This window comes from Larimichthys crocea, chromosome VII (assembly GCF_000972845.2).
Source record: "Larimichthys crocea isolate SSNF chromosome VII, L_crocea_2.0, whole genome shotgun sequence".
NCBI classification, from domain to species: domain Eukaryota; kingdom Metazoa; phylum Chordata; class Actinopteri; family Sciaenidae; genus Larimichthys; species Larimichthys crocea.
This window is the reverse complement of record NC_040017.1, coordinates 25,851,925-25,877,562: the sequence shown is the minus strand read 5'-3', so window position 1 is coordinate 25,877,562 and position 25,638 is coordinate 25,851,925. Positions and strand designations below refer to the sequence as shown.

The following is a 25,638-nucleotide window of genomic DNA, read 5'->3' as shown; positions in this document are numbered from 1 at the left end:
ACGGAGAAGCAAGTCCAACTACATCCACTGTGCTGGCAGTGGCACACATCTCACACCCACACACACAGAAAGAAATGTCCAAAGGAGTGAACCCACACATCACAGAATTTACAGTTAACTACAGCAAGCGAATAACAGGTGAACTTAATCACGTCGGTTCACAAACACTTTCCCCTCAGGAGAAGCATACCCCGTGCCAACATCAGAGACTTGATGTCATGCTCTCTCCGAAGATCACACGGTCCAGACAGTTGTTTGTTGTTTTTGCTCCCCCAGCTCCATTTGTTCAGCTTTACATCTAAGTCAACCCAGTTACAGAGAATTGAAATACCTGGGGTCTTCTTGTCCACTAAAAGGCTCTGGGTTTTTCTTTCCTCCCCTGACAAGACAATAAACAAGATCTGGTTGTAATTGAACAGAAACAAAGAACTGAACCTGTGGAAACTGAACGTGATCATCTGCGAAGCCTCTTTACATTTCATCAAAATATAGCAGAAATCATATTTGAGAATCTTCTCTCTTTCTGAGGTTTAAATTATTTTCTTTATCGTCTATCGGAGCTCATTTCTGTTGTGCGTCTAGCTTTCATCACTTAATCGTCTCATCTTTTTGGATGAATCGACTAATGTCCACAAGATCTTTCAGTCCAGGTGTATCTTTGGATGAGACTGCTTTGTTTGTTTGCCTTGTTATTTCCTCTGCAGCGTGCTGCAGGGTTGAGCGGTGCGATTCTGTGAATGATGGCATGCCCCCATTTTTAATGAACTGTTTATCTTGTGTCTGGTTCCTGGCAACGTTTGATGTTTGCTCATGGAAGAGGAGAGAGACACACAGAGAGAGAGAGAGAGAAGAAATACCCTTCTTGTGACATTTCAAATGTACAGATTCCTGTACACCTTAAAAATAGCAATAAAATATTAAAGAAGGAATGATCTCCAATAATTTATAGGATTCTGACTGCTGAAGACTCGGAGGGTATCAAATTGTGATTTAGTTTCTTCTGTGATCTCGCCTGCCAGTTAGTTCGACTGTCAATGTGAGACTGTGCAGCTCCTTCAGGAAAAGATAATACGATGAAATAAAGTTTACTGATTGTTGAGGAGAAATCAACAGCTGTAATAACTTCTTGTGCCTGCAGGGAAGTCTCGACTGTCTTCACATCTTTTAGTAAATATTTTAATGAGGTTAAAACTGATGTGAAAGATTTTAAATACACAGTATCACAACTTTAATTCAACCTTTTTCAGTTGTATGCAGGGACACAGTTCTTTACCACATAACTAATGTTAACCAATTATGTTTGTTTTAATATTTTGTGCTGTTTAACCCTCATACTACTGACTGTGTCACCCCAGAGCTTTACTTTTTGTCATATCTCACAGATGACTTGTTTCTGTTGGTTTTAAGTGACGCTGTTTAAAAACGACTAATGTAGAGGATCCTAGTCGAAAGCACCCATTCTTGTGTTCATATTTGCCATTTAAGGTACCAGACATTATCGGGTTGGCTCTGTCTGGCAGACACAGATTTTCTCATGTGCTCTGTCAACAAACCTAAACACTTCCTAAGGTAAGATGTTCAAAGTCAGAAAGTCGACATGTTTTCTGATAAAATGACTGATCAGATTAAATGTTTATGTCAGGATATGATATGTAAAATAGTTTTTCTTCAGACGACATTACTGTACAATGCTTTGACATTTTTCTGTGATGGTTGTTTCATATAGTAGTTTATTCTCTGGGTCCTCGGAGACTCTAGCTCGTAGTCCTATGTGAAATATGTTGGTAGCACGAGGGTTAAAGGGAGCCGTGTTTCTTCTGTAAATGTTCAGTCACATTTACTCAGTCATTACTTCCATCCAGAGTTAAAGCAATGAAGTTATAAAGACACGGTGCCTCTTGATGTCCTTGTTCGTTTTTGTGATATGCTAATGTATGCAGATTAAGGGGCCATTAGCATCTTTGTCCCAGGAGATGTCTGCATGTACTGATTGTATTTCTGGGGCCAAAAAATTCATAAAAACCAGCCAAGTTCTTTTTTCTCGTCTGGTAAATTGTTCCATTAGCATTCCCCTAAAAAATAATTCTAGGTTTTCTAAATAAGCAGACAGCCTATTCTCCAGCTATATCAATAATTATTTCTAGCTTCCGACAACACAATTGCACGTTGGAAAGATATGCTTCATGCAGTGCTCCGAGCTGTGTAATCTATTTTCTCTGAGGTGTGAGTAAAAAAAAACCCAACAGGAAATCAACTAATTTCTCTTTCCACCAGGCATTTAACAAGCAGAATTTCCTGCAGGGCACTATAGCATCCTCTCAAAGTTCACCACATATCAAAACAATGCCGCCTCGCAAAGCACGAGAGCAACTCCAAAGCAGATGTGTGCAATAGGTGAAATCGTCTCGAGCAGCTGCATTCAATGCCGGTTCATTGACCATACAAAGACAAATGACTAACAGCTGTGTTACTAGCAGCAGTCACATTCTCAGAAGGTGCGTTTCATTCTCACACTGTATCTCACGTCTGTTTCCCGCTGTCTAACAACAACAAGCAAGCCCATTCGAAACACAGAAACCAATAAACCGAATTGTACATCGCTATCTTAGAGGCTTAGATCACACTGAAACGATCTGGCATCGTATTTCTGAAACGTGTGCTTGCTAATATTAAGTAGAACAGGTTATTTTAGCATCTCACAAAATGTAAATAGTTTAATATTCAATATTATATATATATATATATTTCTTTTCCTGGGTCTTGAGAAGTAACACAAGATATAGAAAATAGTGTTTATCTGTCAGGACAGTTCCCTGATACAGAGCGGTACCTCAAACATTTTTTTTATTTCCTTCTGTCTCTGTTATTGATAGGGCCATTTTGTGCTGAGTCATCTACAGAATTCAGAAACAGTGCTGGAAATCAGCTTGGAAAAGACAAGTAGTTTGACAAACGTGTCAAAGATATATATCTACACCCTGCATATGGATACAGATATGCAGTATATATATATATATATATATATATACATACTGTGAGAACAAAGATGAAATTCATCGTCACCAGTGTGCGAGGTCATGTGTCTTCAAGACAACAACAGAAAACTGTTACAGGGGAAAAGAAAATGTAATAAGAGAAATACAATAGGTCCGATCTGAGGTTATTGTTGTAGTAAAACAACTGCCAGTCGAGACGTGATTCAGGTCTCAGATTTCAGCTCTTTTTTAATATAGTGAATCGAAAACAGATTTTGTAGTAGTTAAACTGGAAAATGAAACTAGTGTCTCATCTCAAACTTTGCAGTTTTTGTTTTGTATGATAAAAAAACGCAACTAACTCTAACGGATGCACAGCTTTACACCCAAAGACCTCACATATGGGTTCAAGGTGTGATGAATATGAAAAAATTGGCTATGAGGAGTAAATTTATACATGCACAGCATCAAGATTATTGACTCATCAATAAACCTTCACCCCGCACCAGTAAATCTGTCAAATGCTCAGTCAAATAAAATCTCAAACCAACAGCGTCTGATCCTCAACATGAGGGCGCATTAATGTGTTCTATTGACATTAACCGAGACGAGCAAATCTGCATACAAATAATGCAAAATTAAAGCCGAGGCCCACCTGCAGCATTCAGATGAAATATTCACATGCAAATATCCAAAACAGAAATGTTTTACTGCCCTGAAAAAACAGAGAATAGTTGAACAGATTACCTAAGATTCTTCTGTACACAATAATAGAATTATTTATGCTAAAGATAATCTTTGCTCATTAAATATTAACTGGGTAGCATCTTGGCTTCATGTGTAACTACTGCTCCAATTCTATCAATCAGGACAAATATCATTAGTATGAGTGTAGTCCTCTGTGACCTTTTCAGATTGCATTATGATAGTGAACAGAGCGAGAAGGTCAGCAAGCGTCCTCTCTGCACTGAAGAGGAGGCATGGTACTATGTGAGCTGCTCTCATTCAGGCTCGAGGAACATGCTGAAGAGGAGAGAACACACAGCACCGCTGACACGCTACAGAAGTTTGTTTTATAAGACACTTTCGAACCTGTTACATGCCAATTAAAGTCGGAAAATGTCAAGACAGACTTTACCTTGTACTGCTGCGTACAAAAAAGTAATGTAGCCTTATATTCAGCCTTCATGAGCATTTATGACTTGTAAAACAAAATTAGAAAAGGTTGAAAATGTTTTATTTCTGTTATAAGAAGAACATCCTCATCCTTAGTCTCATATTTTAATTTCCATGTTTCAGAAATTTTCCATAAGTGAGTGTGAAGGACTGCACAGCTGAAATGATTTCTGATCACTGACAGTTTATTTTCCTGCTTGTTTTTTATTGTTTTTAATGTGCAATTTTACAGTTTAATAGGCTGAAAACGTATCAAGATGGAAATCTGAGCTGTGACTCACCATCATCAGGTTCCAGCACCGATGTTCTGCCAGGTTCTTCTGCCGCACAAACACCTTTAAGTTTGCCGATCTATATCACACGCCGTGAGCTCTGACTCACCTTAGCCACTTAAATTCTAGTCAGGTAAGAGGCTGAACTCGAAACAACTCCGGGTTTTGACCTTATTAATTAATTTCTCTGGGACTCTCTATTGATTGAAAAACAGTGACTGAATAGGCTGCTGGTGTATGTTTGGGCAAATATAATACAAATATGGAAAGAAGAGCCTTGGGCTGTTGAAATGAATTTCAATGTGCCTGTCTATCACTGATACACTCAGAAAAAATGCTGTAACAGCTCGTGTATATGAGTTTTATTTTCTAAAATGATACGCAGAGATAAAAAGAAGACTATATGATGAGGATTATTGCATAGTCATCCCTCCATGTGCTATGTATGTCACCATCAAGTCTATCCCAAGACCCTCAGGCTTGATTCTCATGAAGGCACAGTAGTTAAAGACTGCAAATCAATTAGTACGTCCCAAGAAACCCATTCAGACACGAGCAAACCATTCCAAAATGTGCAGAAAACCAGTTGAGCTGGGTTCAAACCAAAGACCTTCTTGTCACATAACCATCACACATGTTTTTGACACCATCAAGTGTCTAATAACCAAGTTTCCAAAATGTATAATGCCTCTATGGTGAACACAGCTTTATTTTTCACTTTGACCTGCATGTTGATTCATCACAGCACCCGTATAAATCCATGAAGATGATATGTTCCATATAATTGGAATTAAAAATGAAATTTACAGTCAGATGCGATATTTGTTTATTTGACACTCTCTTCCTCAGCCAAGAAAAGCAATTACTGAGATACTGTAAAACGCAGCCATACATCACCGCCATTATTACACCATCTGCAGTGGGACGCCATCTGTTGGCCAAAGACTTAGTAAACAGTATCTGTGCAACTTCTTCATGACCTCGGGAGTGTGTCACATTTGCAGCACCTGCACTCGCCTTTCTTTACAGCATCAGTCATGTTTTTTTTTATTTACGTCTCCATTTGCCGGGATATGCATAATAAAACTCTAAAACTGTTATTTGGGAATATTCACACATAACACCTCGATGCAAAATGTTACATTTATATAGCAGTGAATTAGTGAACTTGCAAGAAAAGCACATTAAGTCGCTGACATTCATGAAACAAACAAAAAAAAAGGATTAACTGTACTGTCATGGCTGTATTCTGGCAGATACAGTCGAAGGTCTTATGGGAGCATATTCCACTGCTGTTAATTTTATTTTGAGACGTTTTTCGCTTGAACCTGAGATTGCTTTTTAAACTGAACCGAGCGTTGCCATCAGATTAATTCCACCAGTGTATAGGATGACTTGGAGATAAATAGTAATTGTATTGGTAAAATGTCAGCCTCATAAAATGAATATTTTCATAATAATAATAAATCCTTTGTGGTGCCTTGTTCTGTACTTGAAAATGTGATAATGTGATATTTGCACATTGACTATTCTCGTATTGTGTAGGTGTTATCATGACATTTAATGTCTCCACTAACAATCAAAGTACAGGCGGTGATAACAGAATAGCACTTGAGGCTTTTTTTTTGGGAGGGGAGGAGGTTGTGTGTGTGTGTGTGTGCTTACCTACCGTTTAATTTTGTAATTAACATACATGGATCTTAAGCTCATCTTAATTGAATTGCGTTGATTTTAATTAAGGGCTATTTTAAAAACTGTAATGAGACACACCGCTATCACTCTTTGTCTGATAAACGCAGGGGGCAGGGCAGGTGAACACGCCTCTCCTTTAATGAAAATCAAGAGATTGCACATCAATAACGTCTGTAAGTAGGAACTCAACTCACACGCTGTATTTCTGTAAAGTATTTCACTGCAGGTGATGTTTGACGTGTAATGAGCTACAGAAATATGATAAAAACCAATAAACATGACTTTGTCCTCCAGGATTTTGCCCGATCCTTTTTTTTCCTCATATCTTTTGCCACTCTTCTATCTTGATGGATAGGAATTATGCAGGTATAGTATACCTGTATTCCACTACATATTTCCAGAAATGGTAATAACAGGAAAGGTGCTTTTGTCACACAGATTTAAATCAAAGTAACAGCCCATTAGTGTTCCCGCACAAACCTCTGCTCCAGGAGGTGGAGACATTATCAGAGACGGACAGTTCCACTTCAATGAATTGTCCAAATACATATGACATTACACGATAATGAGCCACATGCCCCTGAATGTAATCATGGTGATGCACATGCTGTGCAGGCTATAGTAGATGCACTGTAATGCATTGCCACTGTACTGCTTCACCGTATGCTTTGGCAATGAGCAAGCAGGGAACACACACTGTGTAATATCATCTCAATGTCATCCCGGAGATTATCGTGAAATAGCTTTGGAGTTACTGATGAAACTGAAAAGCGTGAACTAATAATAGCATGAAAAAATAATGCTTCATCAACTCGGCAGATGAAAATGAATGATCAAGGGAACAGTCTCTGAGTTTAAATGAGGCCGCGTTACGTTGTTAGATATCGCCAGTTTTCGTGGAGTTCAGTGTGTTATTCTGCGATTGATAAAATGGAGTCTACTATTTTTAGCGAGCCCACTTTCCCTCATCAAGCCTTGTCAGCTTCCACTTCAGCTACTAACTTCACGTGGTTCTTGTAGAACTTCAAACAAGTGAACTTGTTATATTCAATCAAAGGTGTTTTGATGGGTTTAGAGTATAAATATAGTGTGTGATTGCAACCCACTCCAAACATATGGTCCTTTGGCTACACTGCATTCTGGTCTGCTGATGTTACTGTCAAATAGAGAAACTGGCATCTGCCTCATCTTGGATGAACATTGCTGCACAATAGTTAGACCAGGACGAGCCCATGACCCGGGATTCTGAGATTTTCACATTTATGTTTTAGTAAATTTAAAACTCTTTTATTATTAAATGAGAAACAAGACTGAAAAACGTTTTTTTTATATTCTATTATCTTTCTAAAACTGTGAAACACAAGGTTCTCATGGATCGTGGCTGCTGCTGTGATCCTGCACGACGTCCACTACGCATATTATTACTGTCATTATTACTACCATATCTATTACTGTAATAATTTTATCAGTCATTGTAACTGTACAATATGTTTGTGTTGATTTGTTCTGTACACGTCCTGGGAGAGGGATCCCTCCTCTGTGGCTCTTCCTGAGGTTTCTTCCACCTTTTTACCCTGTTAGAGGTTTTTGTGGGCAAGTTTTTCCTCACTCGAACCGAGGGTCTAAGGACAGAGGGTGTCACTCCCTGTACAGATTGTAAAGCCCTCAGAGGCAAATGTACTTTGTGACTTTGGTGCTATACAAATAAAATTGATTTGATTGAGGAGCATAGCAGATCTGTGTCACTACTGAACTCCACTCCACGCTAACCCCCGCCCTCCTATACTTGCACTACTGTCTGTATTTTGCACTGTCTGTACCTTTTGTAAATACTGTAAAAATCTGTACAATACACCTGTATACTTGTTGCACCATTTTGCACTACCTGACCATAATAATACTGTATATACTGTAAAAATTCGTACATCAACACACATAATAGATAATACACATTACTGTTAATACTCTGCATATACTTACTTTATATTCTACTGCTTGTTTGCACTTTTGGTTAGATGCTAATTGCATTTTCGTTACCCTGTACTTGTACGTGTGTAATGACAATAAAGTTGAATCTAATCTAAACTGCAAATATCTCAGTGTAAATTTACATCACATTTTCAGCACCCCCCCCAAAAAAGCGTGTACAATATCTGTGTTTTTAACAGTGTCCTCTGGTCAGAGGTGCCCTTGTATTCTGAACAGCAGAGAGACAGTGGGGAGGACTCGTGGTCTGCTGGTCTTCCCATGCCCTGCTGCTTCCTGCTGCAGGGACTGAGAGATGCTTTGGCATGATGATGATGATGATGATGATGATGATGATGATGATGATGTCTTCGCCATGGTTACTGACTGTTTGGAAAACAAATCTGTTTATTCTCACAAGACTAACACTAAGCCCTCTCGACTTGCTGAGGAAAAATGGAGCCATCGAGAAATTAGACTCGAGGCAAAAAAAATGGTTTATTATGTATTTCAAAAGGTTTGATTATCTAATTTAGTTAAATACTTTAATGCAGTTGATTTACTCAGTGGTACGCTCTAAACAAAAATCGAACGTGAAGTGTTCTTAAAGGCTGTCAAATATTGCACAGTGAGCAAATGCTCGTATACTGACAACAGCTGGAGGAGCTTACGGTAACGATGGGAGCAGACCATGGACCATTTACACTTTGCAGATAACTTAATGAAGCAGATGTGATTGTAAAGGTCCCCCAAAGAGAAAGTAAACTGCAAACAAAAAGTCCAGAGAAATTGAAGAAGATGTGTTTCTGGTGGTTTTATTTATCCAAGTGTAACAGCCCTTTTTTGTGTTGTACAATGCATTTTTTTTTTCAGCGTTTGTCCTTGCTGTAAACAGAAAATGTAAATTAGTTTGTGTTTTATTATAATCTCACACAAATCACATTCATGCTGTGTGTTCCAATTAACAGAAAATCTACAAGCTTTGCTGTCGGCTTGTCCTTCCCTAACGACTTAGCTTTTCTGAGGAATAATCTAGCTCTTGTTCTATAATGTTCTAAAAACAACTTTTATTTAATTCGACATATTGTACTCATATGGTCGTGATTTCCAGCAAACAAAACTTGGCTCGGGAAACACGACAGTCAGAACATTGTTTGCACAGTCTGGGTGAGAGAGTGTGCATGTGTGTGTCCATCTGTCATAACTTGTTCATCGCAGTTCTTTTTGCTTATTGATTTTCTCAATATATCTCTTCAGTTTCATGTTCTGTCTCTTTTCTGCTCCCTTGCCACTGATCGAACTGATTTCCCTGCTGACTTCTCGCTGGCTGCTCTTTTTAGAAACCTCCCCGGCAGCCGATCCTCTGTTTGTTTTGTGTTTATGGTCGCATAATGATGTCAGATCTGTAACATTAGAAAATGCCACTTGTCCATTATGCCAGGAAATCTGTGGAATTTTTACATTAAACCACATTTCATCTCAAAATACACAAACCTATATTATATGCCATTAAGAAAATAATACTTTTTTACCATCATACATTAGTGTTTCTTCTTCAAGATATTGGCTGGCTCATGCTATTCACACACACAGATCTGCTGAGCTACAATTTGGACCACTTGCTTAACCAACTGATTTATAGCATTGCTCTTAGATCTCGCGTCCTCAGTAAATGATTCACTTGCACGTTGCCCTGATACTCCCTAAACAACAATGCGATGCGTCTAATTACAACTCAATTATCCGAATTATCAATGTAGAAAATGTGACAATCTTACGTTTAAGTTTAAACACCCTTCTCAGAGCTTGGCATTTCTGTCACGATCACAGGGTTTGTAATTAAACGGGGTTTGTCTGCTCATGGATCGTTGCTTTCAGCTGATTAAGGAATGATAGAAAAGACTATATAAATCAAAGACAACTAATTAGCTATCCTAACCATTACATCCACTAACAACCGCTGGAGGTGGTTTCTCTTACATAATCAGCGTCATTATTAAGTTGTGTCACTGCAGCTGGTAATGGATCACGTCTGATAGTAGGCCAGCAAAGCATAGTGGGAGAAAAAAAAGCATATTGTGTCATCAAATCTTCTGTTATGTCACATTTGAATGGGATGCAGATACTGGGAGCTTATCAGAGCAGGTAGAAAACAAACGCACAGCTCGTTCCCAAGGGCAAACAGGGGCTGGTTCATTTCAATTACTGAGTCTGGTGAAACACTTGGCTGGCTCGATTCTAATTTGTCTTTATACCAATTAATAAACCTTGACAGCAACATTACATCAAGGTACAAACTATAAGTATGAAGGACATGCTGTTGTTTAATGGTTAAATTACAGAATTCTACATCGACATTATGTGAATGCAAAACAACTCCAACCCCCCCTCCTTGTGTGAGCAACGCTGAGGACACAAAAGCCAGAGAGATAATCCACTAACTGCAAAAAAAATCTGTGGCCATTTGTCTGCATTGAGTAAAGATTGTGCCCTCAAAAGGTTCACCTTCAGAGCGGGGCTATTATGTTTCTCCTGATATGGGGCTGATGCTAATCAGCGTGGATTGTATTTTATGCCTTAAGGCAGGAAAATGTGCTGATGAGAGCCCCACAATAAATGAACCTTATCACCTAATGGCATCTCAGTCCACCCCGCGACTTACTGAAAAAAGCCCTCGCTAAATGTCACGGGCAGGCCGAATGCACATAATTAGGGAGGAATGAATGATCCACAGATGGATTGGTCAGTCATCATTAATGCTGATAGCAAACTCAGGGGTCTCTCTTAGAGAAACACAGATTTCAAATACCGCCCTTCATTTCGGAGCAGCGGAAATATCTTGCTTAATCAGATGTAATGATTAGAAATGTAAACGTACTGGCACAGAGAGGAAACTTGAAAAGTCCAGCCTTGTTAAGATTAATTTATCCTGCATATATTTTGTTGCTCGTGGCTCTAAATCTACAATCTACAACACATAGCAGAGCTTTGATCACATTTCAACACCGGGTAAAAGCACTGATGTCCTGCTGTGTAAGGTAAATGTAGTAAAATGCTACTGCTGCAACATTTAACCTGAATCTTTTAAACAATAAAACGTTGCTGTACTGATTTTTTTCTTCCCTTTAAAACACTGAGCAGCAAAGTAGTTACTAATTGTACACACACCTTAAAGCCAGTGGCATTATTTTAGAGTGCACTGTTCCTGCTTAATGTCACGCTATGTATGTTGTCATTCTTGTTAATAAGTTCATTTGTAGAATGGAGCAATCTCAACTTATGGAGTGGAAATGCTAAGAGAGTAAAGCAGCTGGAGTTGATAAATTGTAATTGCCTTTGACGGAGAGATTGAGGACGCTGTACCTTTGATTAAATGTTGTCTAATTTAATATAATTATCTTTATATGTGTGGAGGGGGAGGAGGAGTTGTAAAAATGAATCATTAAAATTAAATACACAGTGCTACCTGTCCTATACCTGTCCATAGAAATGGATGTGGTTTGCATTTCAGGTGCCTCTATTTGAATTTTAAATTAGTTTATAGAAAGACATCAAAGTTTTATGGCAGTGCTACAAAAGCATGAGCAAAGCAAGCAAAGCATCAGCCACTGTCGCATCTTTGTATTTTATGACATGTCAAAACTTTCTATTCGGAATCACAGATTATGAAAGTGACAAGGGGATGATTGCCAGTGCATTGCAAAGAGGTTGTCCGTGAATTAATCCTGCATGGTGAACACACAAATCTTCACATGCAAATAAAAGCAGGTTTTTTGGCCCTATATGCACGCTGTAATAGAGTTAATCTCCACTTTGTGATATTGGAATTATCACTCTCAACCAACTACTTGAGTGTGCGAGCACTTTTAGGATGGAAACGCCCCGTAGAGCAGGGCTAAGCAGGCAATCACTCATTGTGAGTAACGGCAGAGGTGAAATGTAAGTAAACTCTGTGAATGTGCATGGCCACACAAGTGCCAGATGCTGAGAGCTGTTGCCAACATGGCATGTGAGTGACTCATTAAATCAGAAGAGTGGAATCCATTGGCCTTTCCCTGATGGCTCTGTCGCTCATTCAAACCAGCAGCACTTCTGCCGGAGACTTTCTTCGATCAGGGAAAGCAGCCAGCTGGGACTGTTCCTGATTCATTATTGGCATGGAAAAAAGAGAAAGACTTTAAAAAAAAAAATAGCATTGAGAATAGGACCATGGGGAGGCAGCTATGGTATTAGAGAAAGGAAAACAGTTTCCTGTAAGCAGCAGATTATGAAAACATTAAGCAACAATTACCGTAATGAGAGTTATTGAAGCGGCAAGGTAGCAGACAAGCTGTGTGCATCTGGTTGCTGCATCTGGTTGCAGTGGCAGAGCATCCAAAAGGGCCAGGCGGGAAGGCATTCATTTGTTATAGCCATTCCTTCCCTGTGGATGGAGAAATGGCACGTCAGTAATTGTCGCGTACTCGAAAATGATCTCACAGGCCGGTTGTTGATGCATGCACTGCTATGGCTACTAAGTGCTCTGTCAGAAAATTTTTGAAGATATCATTTAGGCTAAATTGAGGGAATGGCTTTCAGTGGGCAATCCGCGTTCCCCTCCCTCTGTGTTAAAGAGATGAGCACAAGATAGATATCATCAGCTGCCGATAGGACTCGAATCTTCAAAACAAAACAGCCGCAGAGAGCAGCAAAACATAACCAGGCATTAAACCTACGCAGACATCTTCCAAATGATGTAATCCAACTTTATTTTGAGCACGATGTCGGCTGCATTAAAACCACTCTAACTGGAATTTAGTTATCTAATGCACAGCAACAACAAGTGGATTTTCATACAGCTTATGCTTAATACCATAACCCTTGATTTGATAAACTGGCTTATCATCGCTATTGTCATTAGCATTTCAGTGCCTTCCCATCTGTTGATCATCAGGCTCTTCTGAATGATCCTCATCAACATTATACCCCTTATTTTGTGTTGCATCTTCAATCACACATTGCATATGATGATCACAATGAACTGACATTTTGTGCTTTGTTAATTTTGTGCTGCATGTATAGCAACACTTCCAGGTTTGTCACTGGCAATTTAGCGTGCCATATTGAATCCTGCCCTCATTGCACCCAGCGGCACATTTAATCAGGGAGTGGGATTAAGGCCGAGCAGCCCAGCCCAGACGAGACGTACAGTAACGTGACTCTCTACTAGGGGACTCAAGATGGATGTGCTGGGCTATAGTCTGGATGGAACGCCTCTATTGGGCCGTTTGGCCTGGTGGAGCCCATCAATCAGGGCGGCACCAGAGGTCTAGGCTGAGGCTGTGTAATGATGCGAACAGCATGTGGCCAAGCCATCCCTGGCTGCTCAGGTGTAAGGGTCTGCCCTGTCCACCAGTCCCTTCAGCTCCTTCGCCGCTATCATCCATCATATGCTGGCCGGATTCACGGCATGCAACAGATTTCAGTAGGTTTGACAATTTCAGATCGAACTGTAAAAGCTGATTTCGCATCAATTTGTTAGGTATTTTATTATGTCCCAGACCTAGGAGTCAAAAATGCCAACAATTAATCCCTTTTACCCTTTAATAATAATTAATGAGAGTTAGGCTTGCATGACACGCCTTGGTATTTGGATTTCTAATCTCTCAACTGCACAGCAGTGCAGAGGTGAAGACCAGACGGATCACTTTCCCTAATAGCAGTTGTACAGGAAGTTGCCATTAGCCATTTTTTATGTGCCCCATACTTACGTCAGTGTGGACGGTTCAATCTTTCCATAAAGTTCATTAAAGGACATATTTTATTACACATTATGTGCTTTATACCCCTCACACAAACATATTATGCTCCTGGATGAAGGTGGCCTTATGAGTCCCATAAAGCAGGCCTCATGAATATGATTGTAAAAAGCTGCTGCTCAGTATGGACTCAGTGTGAAGGGAAGGTCATTCGGCAGAAAGCATGCGCTACAAAAATGTATGCTTATAAAAGAAGCCTTTGGTGGCGTTTCCAAGCTGCTGAAATACATCTGCTGCAGCCTAATGGACTTCTTTCTCCCCACTGAAAGCGATATCTGGCTTGGATTTCAGTATGTTATGGGACTGAATTAAAGCAAACTCATTCTTTGGTCAAGGATTTGTTTTATGCTGTCATGAGGTGGGAAACGCTCAGCCCCTAAAGGCCCTGAAATTCCATTATAAACACAGTGTGCAATTATTTTTTGGTGCATTGCTATCATAAATTGACTGTGCATGTGACCCCACATGAAGGTAAATGAGAATTGACAAGTATTTATATATATATATGAATATATGAATGTATGAATGCTGGTCTTGTCTTCTGCTTGTTCGTTTAACTGCATCCAAGACCTTTTTGGTATTTGTATTTCCCAAAAATGAAGGATGTTGAATCAACCAAGCACTTTCCATTTTTCTTATGTAATCAATGTGGAATGATTTTTTTTAAAAAGGCAGCGTGTATGAATGGCTGATAATTGCTTTTTGTTCTTCGCCGATGATTACTAGGTTATAGAGGCATGGCAATTTCTGATTAAAACCTCAAATTGGATTTGAAAACTGGAATTTGCAAGGAGGAGCATTTCATGTTATGGATTCTGAATTCTCTTCTTTCTACCCAAATTTCAAGAAATTATTAAGAAGTATGCTTTTTAGAAGGTTTATTAATTTGATATTGATTGTTTCATTTACATGAAGAGGGATTTCACACCCTTCCAGAAATGAATGAGTAATATCCCCTTAAATCCTCGTAAGCCTATAAACCCCCAGAGAATGAATATTTCCTGATAGAGTTGCAGCACCTCCAGTGCCGATTTTTCTATGTCGTATCTCGTTAATCTCATCTGTATTTGGGCATCTAATCAGTGAGACCTTACTGAGTGAGCTTCGTAATTAAAGAATGCATTATTATTATGACTTTAATTACATAACTACGTAACTTTGTTTTAATTAAAAAATACCCGTCCCCAATGGGAGCATAGTTTGACTGGCTTTTGCGTGCAAAGGGTGCAAAAGCAATTTCTTCCCCTAACACAAGCTTGATTATTCTAAAGTTCACCAACCTGGATTTCACAAAGTACTCCATGACCTTGAAAATAAGTGAGTGGCAATGATGGTCTTGTGTCTCTACCTATCACAGCATGCAAATTGCAAAATTGTATGCTCCATTACTGTTTGTGGTCGACTCCAATCTCCTTACAGCGCTTCACATTTCCGATGCTGTGTCGAGGTAACTCTAATCTTAGGGTTAATAGCAGCCTTTTATAAAGGGTGCTGAGGGTGAACGTCCTTTTTGCAAGGGAGAGGGTCAATGTCCAGAAATTATTAAGATGTGTTGCCAAGACATAATGGGGTTCCAGCACATTACATACACCTCTCTATGTCATTAGGTTTTGTCAGGCATAAAAACACTCATTTTACTAATATGGACAAACCATTCTTCATTGGCAAGGTAATGATTAGGGAACTGAGTGCAGCCCAATCAAGTCATCACTGTGTCATGGATGACCAGACTCATTTGCCATGCCACCATAGATGGCACTGTTGCACTGCTGACAGGCTGACTGACAGCACGCTGATGTGCCAGTCATGGAGCACAGATTGTGGTGTCACTCCAGATCTGTGCATTTTGCTGAAAAGCCCTGTGATGCTACATTTGCCGTTAAAACAATTAATGCTGGGAAGATATCGTACAAATAAAAAACATTTTCTTTCTTTTATCTGTGTCTTCAAGAGAGAACATGTGATGTTCTAATATGATGTAATTAGATGGCAGACCACTCGAATGTTTCTGTGATATGATGTGGAAAAAGCAGAAAATGTAAATGTTGAAATGACAGGGACCGAGGCACTTTGTCTTCATTTCCAGTGAAGCATCAGGTGCTTATTTGCTGTGAATTATACGTGGAAATATGAGGTGTCATTCACCTTGACAAGCCTATTTTCTGCCCTGTCATTCCATCTGAGCTCAGTTAAACATAGTTATATACATGCATTTATTATAGCACGCGGCGTGTGTTGATTCAGTCCTCTTTTCTTGGATTTCATTTGTTGAATGTAGAAAAATTATTGTGAGATTCATTGCGGGGAAAAAAAAGTCAAGAAATGTAATTAACATTGGGTTGTTCTATCAAGTCAATATTATTTCCAGATAAAGCGTATCAGTAATATCTTATATTGAGGTCCATGGTGTTTTATAAAACCTAATAATATAAAGCTTGCGGGCACTTATTGTAAAATGTATTAAGACAGTAATTTCCGTTAAATGAACACTATCAGTTTTGACCCTGATTGGTGTAATAACAGATTCATCCAAAACGAGTTTTTAGCTTCCATAGATAAATACTCAGTGTCCTTCTTCGGCTGTGGAGATGAGAATTAGTTTCAAAAGGATATAAAGGCACAACAACAAGCAAGCACACGGCAGGACACACACAGGCCTTCACCAGGGCTGTGGGCCTGTCTGGTGGCTCTCCAATTTAACAGTGATGTTTTAATGAGCCTGGCTCCAAGGGACAGAAATGCTATTCTCATTTGAGCTCCTCGCTGAAGCCCTGAAACACCTGGTACTGAATAAATGCATGGTAATGACATAACTACATACTATAGCCTGCTGACGGAGAAAATCCTCCTGTTATCCCTCACACAGTTTGTCACAACTAAATCGAGCAAACATTACTTTAAACACAACGATTGTAGCGTTGCAGTTTGGTTTGTAAACAAAATAAGAACTGTAAATTGAATATTGATGTAATGACATCATGAAGCGTAATGAATTGCAATGAAAACATGGAGCTACCGTCCCTCTCAGTCTGGGTGGTAAGTATCACCTCCTTACCACAGCCATAACAGGCACATCAAGCAGGCGACTTGGCTCCAGTGCTTTTTTAGAGTATCTCTCCACTCTGATGTGCATGATCACACACAAGTGTGATGTGATGGGAGATCAAGTATGCTTCTTGCTCATACACTGTGAGACTGGCCTCATTAAGGCCAGAAAGTTCTAGTTCGGAGACTTTATCCATGCCACAAAGGGGTCTATGAATCCTCCTCTGAATCACGTCTGCTGGAGCCTGAGCACGACACTGTAAACATCAAAGATATTCTCTGTGCCGAGATGAAGACGCTGACCCGAGGTACCGTCATAAAGCAGCTGTAAGATCAAATCATTTATCGTAAAGAGACAAATATCTGTTGGCCAATTTTCAAACTTTGATATCTTTTGGGTTACTGAGGGCGTGTCTGTCGCTCTAAATGCAGAAACAGAAATGGAGAAAGACCTGTTATGTAATTCAACTCGAAAGCTATTATATGACTCTCGTGTTTTTACAGCCTGTTGAATAAAATGGAAATTCATCAGAGCACCACTCTGTACTATCTATCTATCTATCTATCTATCTATCTATCTATCTATCTATCTATCTATCTATCTATCTATCTATCTATCTATCTATCTATCTATCTATCTGTCTATCTTCCACACTGTTTGTTTTTCCACTAAACTAAATTCAAGAATTTGAATCTATTTTTTAATCCAAATGAAAATCTTCTTATCTTGTATGTTGAAGTGAAATATAAAATAATAATATAATATTACAGATTAAGATTTAAGTTCATTTTTATTTTTATTTTATTGGCTGGTCGTACAGGTGGCGTCACTTCCAGCTGCCATCTTTGTTTGGATTAGGAAAACAGGCGTGCAGGGTGCAAAAAAAAAAAAAAAAAAAAAAAATCATCAAGCATCCAGATGTTTGGATGAGACTTTGAGGATTTTGGAAATATTTTGTTTTATAACATCAGTGCGTGTCGTTAAACGTGAAGGAACAGGTGACGTTGATTTAACGGAGTGAGCTCACCTGACGCCTGCATGATCAGACACAGACACCAGGTGATGCACGGCTGCCAACTTACTGAAACTAAAAACTGTAGTAACTTTAACCTGCTCATATTTTTATATTGCAACTTTTTATATTTCATTTGGCCTCTGTCCTAATACACGTGTGTGTGTGTGTGTGTGTGTGTGTGTGTGTGTGTGCAGGTGATTTCAGAGGATGTGACATTTTGTGTTGATGGATAACATCCTGTCCACTTGCTGAGGTGAGTTTCTGACATGCAAATACATATCCGATACCCTACTGTAATCAGATTACTTCACCACATATCTCACACTAATATAACCGTGTTTAAATTGTATTAATCATTGTAGGTGGGATATATAAAAGCAATGTTCTCAACATCAGCTATGATCATTAAACTCACAAGTTTCATCACAATATGATTTTATATTGATTCTCTGGACAATAATACGATATTGACTGACATCCCATTGAATTTGATTCATGTCAGGTGTCTGTGATTCGAGATGATACCATCGACCCATTTATCACAATCAGGTTCATCCATATCAACTCACAAAGTAACTAAAATATGATCTGACAGTCGTATTACTCAACTCTTCTGGAAGTTTAAATGAGAAACAATCTAATCACCTCCCCCGATCCTCCGTGTATTTGCAGATTAAATATGAAATGGCAGCTGTGATGCTCTTTTTGGAGTTTTAGTTTCTGATGTTGAAGCTGGCGAGCAGGCGGCGTCTGACCTGTGAACGATAACACGAGGGTCAAAGCTGTGTTTCTCTTTCAGTATTTCATCTTGTAACGGCGTTGTTTGCAGATGTGCTTTGCCTGTTGACTCGTGTTTTCTCTGAAATACGTCCACGCTGCTGATTGACTAAATATCCTCCACATCTTTTTCTTGGCTGCTTGCCGGTATCTGCCTGGCACCGGTACTGTTCCGGTGTTTAAGAAGGAGGTGCGTTTGTACGGATTCAGTGACAGAGACGTGCGACGACAACGATGTTTTCGCTTTGCATGAGTGATCCACATTGATGGATCGTTTCACTACCGAGAGTAGAGTTACTCACAGCTGTCACTCTTCTTCCCCCCCCAAAATAATTTCCTTTCATTATAAACTATATTTCAGGTAGCAGTATCAGATCAGATCATTTTCTTTTTTTAATAAGGCTCCCTTGTCTTTTTGACAAAGTCAGCAAAATCTAGATGATGGGGAGTATGGTATAAATAATGTGAATTTATCTGTTACCACATTATGTTGAGGAGAAAAGTGTTAGATTACTGAAAGATCATTTGTCTACTTTATGATTTAGCAATGTGAACCCACTAAATAACTAAAACTAAAGGCAAGGCAAGTTTATTTGTATAGCACAATTCGTACACAAGGCAATTCATAGTGCTTTACAGAGGCAAGGAAAAACATTTGACATTAAGACAAGCAATAGCAATAGAAATAAAAAAATTAAAAAGAGAAGAAAATTTAATTAAAAACATCAGAATGTCATTTAAAATCATTAAAATAGCAAATTTGAAAACAATTTAAAACAATAAGCGAATCACTGGATTATGATTAAAAATTCTTTAAAAGTTCTTCAAAAGAGCTCAGCCATAAGCACGTGAAAATAGAAAAGTTTTTAACCTGGATTTAAAAGTGCTCAGATTTGGGGCTGATTTCAGTCCTGCTGGTAGTTGGCAGTTGTGAGCAGCATAACTGCTAAATGCTGCTTCACCGTGTCTGGTTTGAACTCTGTGCTCCACTATCTGACCTGAGTCAGTAGATCTCAGAGCCCTACTGGGTCTATATTGAACTAACATGTCATTTATGTATTGTGGGCCTAAACCATTCAGTGATTTGTAAACTAGTAGCAGAACTTTAAAATCTATTCTGTGGCTAACTGGGAGCCAGTGTAAAGACTTAAGAACTGGGGAAACTAAAATAAACCACAGATTTGAATTAGATGACGTATCATAAAAGTTTAAGTTCTAGTAAACCCATTTTTATGAAATTCTTAATTCCTTGAAATATGTTAACATACTCTCCCTCAAACAAAATTAATTATTTGCCAAATAAATGCCACATTTCATCATGAACCGATCTCATCTCCCATCAGCTTTTGTTGCCTATGGGTGTAACAACAAACTTCTGATCTATCCGGGCCAAGACGTCCTCTGCAGTCCGATCAGCAACACGCATTTCTGATCATCTCTATAAAGAGATAACTGCATATGAATGCAGATACTAAACTAAATTGTTGCGAGGTGATAGCTGATAGGTTCTGACATTATATTTGAGACAATTTGTTCGGCCTCTTTTGCTCTCCACATGGACTGTTGCACCAAAGCCTTGAGACGCCAACATCTTAGTCCTTCATGTACAGGTTCTGAATTCAAATGCAGATATCTTTTTATAACCAACATTATGTTACACTGCTATTTGGAGGACATGAACATAAAAATAAGGTCCCTTACATTGTAAAGGGGTAGAATCATGTTCTGAGTACAGGATGCCTTTTATATTTTTGTAGTGTCATGATATAAAACTGTAACCATACCGCAGCGTCACATGCTGCACCACTCACCATCACAAGTACAATCTGAACGTGTGGAAAGCGCAGGTGGTCGTCTCAGTGCTTCACAGAATTATTTGAACGTTTTCCTTTTTTTGTAAATTTGGGGGAGGGGGGGATCTCGAATGTCCCTCTCTGAACAAAAGTAATCAAATAAAGTGGGAGTGAGCATATCAATCATCTGGTATGTTTGAAGGACCACGTTTACTGCCAGAACACAAGTCATCATTCATTTTCAGCCAATTCACTTGATGAATAAACAGCCCGGCAGAGTGTTTGGCACCGTTTTTTGCATTTACATAAATCTAATTTCAGGTGAAATATTCAAAGCTCACCTTTACCCCAAGACAGCCTTCAGTTCTCGTGTTGTGACTGGATCAACCATCTCCACTGAGTGCTTAGCAAAGCGGACGACAGGGGGTTGGCAGGCTTTATTTGACTTCTCACGTACGGCGTTACCTTAATTGCTTATCAGCAAGGAAAGTTACAAAACTACAGTGAACAAAAATCGGAGACATTTCTGAGTTTGCAGTGATTTGCATGATTTCCTAAGATAAGTGGTGGTTTTCAAGTCGTTTTTGTGACAGTGCTATGATTATGCATATTTGTCAGAGGGCTACAAATTGGCAAGAAAGGATGGTCGCCGTTTGTTTAACTGCAAGATTTTTGATTTGATCGACTAAATTACCACACCACGTGAGGATATCGTTAAACTCCTGACATGTGAAATTGGTAGACCAGATTTCTATGCGGCTTTGAGTTGCGAATAGATTATTTCTAACTTTCAGTTAGAAGAGGAGAAAGCGTAAAAACTAGAAAGCGGTCAAGAGAGAGTCAGACCTGATGTGGAGTGGGAGCTTAAGTGTGTTCTGTTAACAAAAATGAGACCGCTCATGAAAGTAAGAGCAGGCTGTAGGTGGTAAAAAACGACACCCACTGTATTTCCATCGCATCACAGAGTGCCGCATGGACACCAGCTGCTAAAGAAATATTACAATGAATACATGTATACATGAATACATAGGAGGTGGAGGAAAAGCTATACATCTGAATTTCAGCCTGCCAACAGATAGATCTTCTTTTTATTCATACTCATACTGATGAAAAATAAAAAAGAGCATAGCAGTTTGTTTTTTTTGGTCGTGCAGGATTCTGGATATTGTTGCACTATAGCTCCTTATTAACACATTTCACGCGAAATAAGTGTTGAAATGTTTCTTTGCAGTATACAGAACATCCAAAGGCTTTTTTAATGAGATAGCTGTCAGGCGATCAGAAACTCTGCCACAAGGTAATTGCACATTTTCAGTCGTCAAGATAACAGACTTTAGCGTCTACGTTTGAATCTATCCTCTCTCGCCGTGAAACTGTCTATTAATTCCGACTTAACTGAGTGTGTTTACATCAGCGTGTTGGAATATTTACAAGTTATGATCACAATCACAGAGCCTGGCAACCTAAAAGTGACGAAAATACTTTGAAGGATGACTGATATGGCAATCAAAGGATTGCTTTAACATTAATTGCCGCCATGAGCTCTGCTTTGTGTCTAAGGTTTGCATCGTGTAAAATAGTGTATGTGTTCAACTTGTGCATTAACACTACTGGGGCACCATATTCATTTTAGATTACTCATATTACATGGCTGATTGACCATGACAGGTCCTCTAGCTTTTAGATTATTCCACTATGAGATGAAACTGACATTTTGTCACGCTCCCACAGAGGTTTGTCAGTCTTCCGATTTAACTTTGCATTACTGGCTTCTGATAAATGAAAAGAAACGTCTTCAGTCTCAAAGTCACCTTTGAGCTCTAATAGGGCCAGTTTTGTAGATTGCATGCAAGCCTGTGCTTTCAGACCGGCCGGCTTTATTTTTAGTGCTTGTTTTTGAGCTGGGCGAGTGGCTGTAAGGCACAAACCGGTTGCAGACTTGACTGAGACTCAAATTGTCATTTCGAAAGTGACAAGGTGCTGATTTGCCCGCCTGGCACTGAGCGATTGGACATCACTGTTGACAAATGGGCAGTGGAACAAAACTGGCAGGATGCTAGGGAAGACAAAATGCCTTCAGCCAGAGTTTTTTTTTCTATTTGTTATCACATGTGGACAACAGCTAGTTAAAATTCCTGAATTTACTGATACTATAATCGTTTTGCTGGCAACGGTTTCTGTGTCAAACACACCTCTAGCAAATATTCATCCGCTGTGCTGTTATCGTGTCTCGTCATTGTAAAGCATTTGTAAGATGTGGACTCTTAAAAATGTATATTGTACAGGATATACTGCTGTTCTTGCTTTTACACACTTACAATTATTTCATTTCAGTATTTATTTAAGTCAGTTTTGATGTATATAATGAAGCATTCATAAATAAACATTGCATCTCAAATATTTTAATAACTGTAAGCAGCTACAGCAGCTCCAAAAATGTGTTTTGCAATTAGCAGAAAAGAAAACATATACGGTTTATAATAAGAGTGTGTTAAAGAGAGTGGGTTAAAGATAATAAAGCAAAACTATGATTAAAACGTCATCATAACCTGAATTAAAACACTTCCATACAGGCCAGATAGGTGTAAATATGTATTATTTTATGAATTTACAGGTAAAGTTTTGTGTCAGGAGAGGAGAACAGGGTCATTTGTCCTTAAAGACAGCAGTTGCAAAGAGATGAGATGGAGATTGCCGTCTTTGAAGCACAGTGGGGAGTGCAGTACACTGTGACCTCTGGTGATGAACAAAAACTTAAATTAAGGTTGAGTTTGTAGGATTTTGTTGCATCTTGTGGTGAGGCTGCAGACTGTTGTCCAACTAGATTTTAAAAACTATTTCAGTTTTATTTCTGTCTATTTCTAGTATGAGTTACAAATTCAAGAGGTTTGGTTTGTTGTTATTGGGTTACAATCCCTGTTGTCAGCTGAAATATTGTTTTTACTAAACATACTGAAATGTAAATGATAAATCTTAAACTCCAAATCTTAATCTGCAGCTCACTAAATGTAGATATCACTCCAATAAGCAACCAGTGACATTCACCCAGGCTGAATCAGGCCTGTAGCCCCACCAGACATGACTTTGGCATACTGTGGATATCATCCTGTTGAGAGCTAATGCATTATTCAATCCTTGAGAGTAGGAATAAGAGTAGAACACCCATTCACATCCATTCGCCTAAGGTCTGATCAGATCTCGGTCCCTACTCCGACTTTTCAGAACTAATTCTGCAGACAGAACGTGACTAGGTACCCCACACAGGAAACCCTAACTGGATATATTTTGAAGACTCATCTTGCAGCGGTAATGCATTTCCCCTGTCTCTCTCTGCCTGCCTCTGTGCTTGCAAGAATTCAGTCTAATGAAAAAGGAGAGGAGGAAACATCTGCTGAATTTCCCTGCCTCTGAATCAAAACCAATCCCAGCTATGGCCAGATAAGACTGAACTTATAATTGGATTAAAAGTGAAGCTGCGGTTTGTAAAATATAAACTGTGTATTTTCTGTTACATACTATATTTCTTCTTTATATACAGGCTTATTTGTGTAAGCATTATGACTAATACTGTTGTTGTTAGTTATGAACCTAAACACAGGACTTCAATTTTCTAATGAAGTAAATTCCAATCCAATCATTGTCTGTCACTCGCATTGTTGTCTTGCTGTCAACAGATAATAAGCAGCTGGACCCCGTGCTTTAAATCTGAGGACATTAAGTGCTTCTGACCCACAGTATCTCACCTTAAACTTGTGAGCATGTGGTAGCAGAACAGCTCACACCTCCCATTAGGTGAGAGGTGAGGAACCAATTACCTGCAGATATGTCTCTGGGCCAGAAATATCACTGTCAGCTTGTCACATTGTGAAGAAATGGAGGAAAAAAAGAGAATTTTGACAAGTCGTAAGGTAACATGACAGATTGTATTATCTTTTAGTTTCCTCCCCAGATCTGATGGAACCAGACAGGAGCCATAAGCACAGTATATATGTACTATACTGTAACATCGCTTCACAAACTTCTGTGAAAACCTCTTGATCAATGAATGTTTGTTACTTTCTGTTCAGGTCCGACGCTTCCCTGGAAAAAAGATGCATCTACCGCAGCGGTGTGGATGCTTGGCAACGGGGGGAAATTAAACCAAGGTACTTGACTCTCTTAACACCACATTATCTACTCACAGCACATAATGGTAATAACAGTAATTCACATTTTGGTCACCAGAAAGAAGTTCTAAACACAAGAATGACTTGGCAAATAGTTTCTTACATGCACAACCGGCAAATATTGAGCAATATAGTATTGATTTGGAATATTTCAGGTAATAGTAAGTCCAGTATTAACTCTCCTTTTAGCTCCGGTTTTGCCTCCAGTCACTCCTGAGAGGAATAACTGACTCCTTTGTTACTAAATGTTCACCGGGGTAGTCTTGTCTCTCCGTCTGCTGTTCTGTGTTTAGGATACAATGAATTTTAAGAGCTGAGAACAGCTGCCTGTAGCAGCTACAACCAAAACAACGAGCTTTAAAGATATTGAGTTGCACTCTGGAGCCAGGTGATAATTCTCCATGGGTCCATCACTGCGAGTGCGTACACAATCATATGATCCATTGTTAACGTAGAAACATTGATTATAGCCTCTTTAATGGTTAGAAACACTGAGAAATAACTGATCAAACAAGATTTTATAATAATAAAACATGTCAGATTGAATCTAATAGTGTCACTGATGTCCAGCTATCATTCAGGAAGGAAGTTCTCAGCAGTAGAAGCGGACGCATCATTCCTCTGCTGACAGTAGCTTCAGTAGACCATAAGGCAACACAGACATAAGACATGATACGGTTTGAGTAAGGGATTCGACTCTTACTTTTTCCTCCACTGGAAAAAAAAAAAAAAATGTTGATCTCTTGCTCTCACTGTCACTGTCGCTACTGCTATCACTATCACCACCTACACACAACGCCCACGGCGGAAAGCAACAAGTTCACTGGAAGTCGTCAGCAGTCTGGGAAAATGTACGAGATCACTAACTGAAAGTAAATTACGACAGTTCATCACAAAATAAGTGCTGAAATGCACCGGACATCACAGACTGATGGTATGTAACTGTGTAAGAGTAGCTGCACA

At 39.1% G+C, this 25,638-nt stretch overlaps 1 protein-coding gene across 10 annotated transcripts in view; it reads left to right on the top strand.

Moving 5' to 3' along the window:
• Positions 1-17,819: 17,819 nt before the first annotated feature.
• The window catches only part of tenm4 (teneurin transmembrane protein 4), a 193,466-nt gene continuing 185,647 nt past the window's right edge, over positions 17,820-25,638 (top strand). For 8 of the 10 annotated variants that reach the window (XM_027280605.1, XM_027280604.1, XM_027280603.1 and 5 more), the window contains exons 1-3: positions 17,820-17,983; positions 18,134-18,192; positions 24,577-24,654. The gene's annotated coding sequence lies outside the window, so the exon portion shown is untranslated. The remainder of the gene's footprint in view (positions 17,984-18,133; positions 18,193-24,576; positions 24,655-25,638) is intronic. The other 2 variants (XM_027280597.1, XM_027280596.1) reach the window with 2 other exon arrangements.